Genomic DNA, 5481 nt, shown 5'->3' on the forward strand with positions numbered 1-5481 from the left:
GCCGTAGACACCAACCACGCCGTAATCGGAGCTCAGACGAAGCCGTACGCGCCTCCAAAAGTTACGCCGACTGCGCGCGTTTCTTCCACGCGCCGCCGCCGGATATCGCCTCCGCCGTATTCCGCCACCGTCCTCCGCCGCAGCTCCGCCGCCGCCGGGAATCGCCTCCGCCGTTGCCGCCGGCGAACTTTCCGGTAAGACGCCGCCGCCCTCCGCCGTCGCGGTCGGTGACCGAAACCGGTGACTTGCCGGTTGACTCGGTCAACTCGGCCGAGTCAACTCGGTTGACTCGGTAAACCGGTTGGTTGACTGGTTTGACCGGTTTAAATTAATTTCGGTTCGATTAAGGTAAACCGGCCGGTTATGTCAAATCGATTTCTGGTCAAGGGTTGACCGGATTGACCTTTGACCAGCGAGTTGACTTTTCCGCAAACCTTGACCAGTTCCGTTTTTAACCGTTCGAAAGGCGTTCTGACTCAGAATTTCGATCTGATTTCAGATATGGAGTCTATTTGAGCAGCTGGAGTTCATAAACACTACTTTTCTATTGCTAAGGTGAGGGTCTATTCCCGAACTCCTCTTACACGGCTTAGGACCTCGAATAAATATAACTTATTTCTAATGTGTTCCGTCTGCTTGAAATCGAGTCTGTCATTGCTTGTTTAGTTATTAGGTTCTTTGCATAAACCGGAACTAGGGGGCTAGAGGATTCAACATTGATTGTTTCACTTAAATGTAAAATCTTAGCTAGGATTGTTTTTGTGTGGAGACGGATACAGAGACGGACTTCTGTATGCCGGATTGTATGAGGTTATGGCCAACTTTAGTCGACCGGTTGAGCTGTAGCCTGGAAGTGTCGATAAATCGTCCACGGGCGGTGTCCGAGCACTATCTCGAGTTGTGTTATGTTTTTGGCCTGTTAGTGGGCGGCGAGTGTGCACCTCGCTAGGACCATTGTTTGTTGCTTGGGTACTTTAGGTACCGTGTTTGACATGCATTAGAATTAATTTATATTTATTCGGAGTGCTATGTCCGGGTCCATGGACTTCGGGGTAGCATCCCCCATACCTCATTGGGCGATTCACCTATCGCTCACCCCCCTCACTCTTTCCCTTTTTCAGGTGAGACAAATAAGTATGTGATATTTAGACGGACTTGGTGCTACTGGACTTTCCCTACGGATTTTTATTTGGGTTTTGGGTGAGCGTTATTGGGTTTATGGGCTTTTATATTATGGATATTGTTGGTGGCCCGTCGTCCTTAGTGAGAAGGAGACGGATGTCACATTGTTGTATGATGACGCGTCGGGGGTGACACGCTGTCCTCCAGATAGGAGGTGACGGGTGTCGCACCACTATGGCAAGGTTTCTTGGAGGGCTTAACCGTGAGATACAAGACAATGTGGAGATGCAACACTATGTGGAAATAGAAGAGATGTTGCACAAAGCTATTCTAGTGGAGCAGCAGCTCAAGAGGAAGGGTAACTCACGCAGCTATGGATCATCTAAGTTCCACCACTCTAAAGAAGAGAAAACATCCTATCTGAAGGATAGCAAGCCTCAGCAGAAAGAAGAGACTAAGCCGAGCAGCATATACAGCAAAGACAAAGGCAAAGCTGAAATTACTAGTTCAAGAACTAGAGATGTTAAGTGCTTCAAATGTCAAGGGCGTGGGCATTATGCTAATGAGTGCACCAACAAAAAGGTTATGATTCTTCTTGAGAATGGAGAGTATGAATCAGAGGAAGAGAAGTTTGGTTCTGATCATGAGGAGTCTGAAGAAGAAAGTGAAGTAGAACCCGTGAAAGGAAGATTGTTGGTGACAAGAAGGCTCTTGAACGTGCAAGCCAAGAATGGAGAGTTTGAGCAGCGAGAGAATCTATTCTACACAAGGTGTATGGTTCAGGGAAAGGTGTGCAGTCTCATTATTGATGGAGGAAGTTGTGTCAATGTAGCCAGTGAGACTATGGTGAAGAAATTGGGTTTGAAAATTCAGAAACACCCAAGACCCTACAGATTGCAGTGGCTCAATGAGGAGGGCGAGATGAAAGTTTCTACTCAAGTACTGGTTCCTATAGCCATTGGTAGATATGAAGATGAAGTCTTGTGTGATGTGTTGCCAATGGAAGCCAGTCATATACTCCTTGGAAGACCCTGGCAGTATGATAGACGTGTGAATCATGATGGCTTCACCAACAAACATTCTTTTGAATTCAACGGAAAGAAGACTGTGCTGGTGCCTCTGTCTCCTAAAGAGGTTCATGAAGATCAAATCCAGCTTCAGAAAAAGAAAGCGAAAGAGATTGATCTCAAACCTGATCATGACAAGCATCACAGCCTCTATGCCAAACAGGGAGATATCAAAAGAATTCTCTACTCTCAAAATTCTATTATCTTGCTTATGTTTAAAGAGACTCTTCTAACCATTACTGATCACACACCGGATCATCCGAGTGAACTAGTTTCTCTTTTACAGGAGTATGCAGATGTGTTTCCAGAAGATAGCCCCATTGGATTGCCTCCAGTGCGTGGGATTGAGCACCAAATAGACTTTGTACCTGGTTCTACACTGCCCAACCGTCCAGCATACAGGACCAATCCACTTGAAACCAAAGAACTGCAGAAACAAGTAGAGGAGCTGATGGAGAAGGGTCATATCCGAGAAAGTTTGAGTCCTTGTGCAGTTCCAGTGCTCCTTGTGCCAAAGAAAGATGGGAGCTGGCGCATGTGTGTTGATTGTAGAGCAATCAACAACATAACAGTGAAGTATCGCCACCCTATTCCTAGATTAGATGATATGCTTGATGAATTGCATGGTTCTTGCATCTTTTCTAAGATAGACTTGAAAAGTGGATATCATCAGATTAGGATGAAAGAAGGAGATGAATGGAAAACTGCATTTAAAACTAAACATGGCTTGTATGAATGGTTAGTTATGCCATTTGGATTAACCAATGCGCCTAGTACATTCATGAGATTGATGAATCATATTCTTAGGTCTTTCATAGGCATCTTTGTTGTTGTGTACTTTGATGATATCTTAGTTTACAGCAAATGCTTAGAAGATCATATAGAACATCTTAGGGCTGTTTTGGATGTTTTGAGAAAGGAAAAGCTATATGCCAATCTAAAGAAGTGCACTTTTTGCACAGATAACTTGGTCTTTCTAGGTTTTGTTGTAAGTGCAGATGGTGTAAAAGTGGATCAGGAAAAGATCAAAGCAATACAAGAGTGGCCGAGTCCAACTACAGTGGGAGAAGTAAGGAGTTTTCATGGACTGGCAGGTTTCTATAGGCGCTTTGTGAAGGATTTCAGCACTCTAGCAGCTCCCCTAACTGAGATAATCAAGAAGGATGTAGGATTCAAGTGGGGAGAAGCTCAGGAAGCCGCATTCCAACTCCTTAAAGAGAAGCTTACTCAATCTCCTCTTCTCATACTTCCTGATTTTTCTAAAACATTTGAAATAGAATGTGATGCCTCAGGAATTGGAATTGGTGCTGTGTTGATGCAGGATAAAAGACCTATTGCTTATTTCAGCGAGAAACTCAGTGGAGCTACTCTCAACTACGCCACTTATGACAAAGAACTCTACGCCTTGGTGAGAGCTCTACAGACTTGGCAGCATTATCTCTGGCCAAAGGAGTTTGTCATTCACACCGACCATGAATCTCTCAAGTATGAGATTAAGAGATCCTTAGAGTAAACAGAATAAAGAGAGTGTTTAGGAAGTGATTAAGAGAAGTTTGTGAAAGATTAGGAGACTAGATAGAGCCGTTTAGTGTCTAAGAGAAAAGCATAGTGTCTAAGAGATTAGAGAGACTCAAACTGCATAATCTTCATTAGGGTTGATGAGTTACAATATATAGAGAGAGCATACAAGGGTTTTCGAAATCAAGAGAAGACTAAAGCATGTGAGGTCAATCAGGAGAGGATAAGCTCATTTGGACTAGCCAATTAGCTTCTCCACATGCGCGGAGTATCTGGCATCTTGGACCGAGATGCTCTTGCCTTTCCAGCTGTTCCAGCCTGTCAAGGCGCGCTCTACCTTATCCCTAAACGGTCTGATGCCTCAAGGTAAGTTCCTTCCCTTTACCTTAGTTACCGTGTTACTTGGCTGATGCAAGGTAAGTCTTGGTCGATGCTGGATGGTACGGACTGTACGGCTTGTACGGCCTTGTACGGACGTCCGTACCATGCTCTCCCTAAACTCTCTCAAGCTTCCTCATCTCCTTTCCTCTTCAACTCCTTAGCTCTTCATACATATATATTCAGCTCAACTCAACACTCCCCCTCAAGCTTAGCTTTGTATAAGTCTAAGCTTGGACAGCCACAAGATCTTCCTCATTAAAAACCTCACCAAAGAAAACCCAATGGGATAAAACTTTGATGAGGGAAAAAGAGTAAAGACCTTGCAGCTAAGGGGATTAGCTCCTTCTCTTCCCAAGATCAATGAGGCCCAACCTGATGTGAATGGACTCCATTGTCTTCTGTCTTGCAGCCTTGGTGAACACATCCGCTAGCTGATCTTCACTCCTTGTGTAACATGGCAAGATCACCCCTAGCACAATCATCTGCCTCACCTTGTGACAATCAACTTCAATGTGCTTGGTCCTCTCATGAAACACCGAGTTGGATGCAATGTGGATGGCAGCTTGATTGTCACAATGCATTGTCATTGGAGTTGCTTGATCGATCTCCAAGTGCTTCAAGATGCCTTTGATCCATACCAACTCGTTGGTGAGCTTCAGCATGGCTCTATACTCGGCTTCTGCACTTGAACATGACACTACCTTCTGCTTCTTGCTCTTCCAAGTCACCAAGTTGCCTCCAATGAATGTGCAATAGCCTGTGGTTGATCTCCTGTCTGCTCTATCACCAGCCCAATCCGCATCACAATATCCCACCACTTCAGTGCTTCCATTGCAGCCCATCCATACTCCTTGATCAGGTGAGCCGTTGAGATACATCAAGATCCTCTCCACCATGTGCCAGTGATGTTCCTTAGGCACTTGCATGTGTTGACTCACCTGATTCACAGCAAAGCAGATGTCAGGTCTAGTTATAGTAAGATAAATCAATTTGCCAACTAGTTTTCTATAGAGTTTAGGATCCTGATAAGGTTTGCTGTCTTCAATCTCCCCCTCTCGTGGGACTTTGTAGCCATCCTCCATAGGCATCCTTGCTGTCTTGCCTCCATAAGCACCTGCACCTTTCAAAAGATCAAGTGTATATTTCCTTTGGGACATGAACAAACCTTCCTTGGATCTACATATCTCAATTCCAAGGAAGTATTTCATTTCTCCCAAGTCTTTAATCTCAAACATGGATTTAAGAAACTCCTTGGTTGCTATGATACCTTCCTTATCACTCCCTGTGATAATGATATCATCAACATACACAAGGAGAGCAATCATACCTGAGGGAGTCGTGAGAGTGAAGAGAGTGTGATCTAGTTCAGACTTCTTGAAGCCTCGGCCATTCA

Source organism: Brassica napus, unplaced genomic scaffold (genome assembly GCF_020379485.1).
Source record: "Brassica napus cultivar Da-Ae unplaced genomic scaffold, Da-Ae ScsIHWf_1271;HRSCAF=1816, whole genome shotgun sequence".
In the NCBI taxonomy this organism is placed as follows: Eukaryota; Viridiplantae; Streptophyta; class Magnoliopsida; order Brassicales; family Brassicaceae; genus Brassica; species Brassica napus.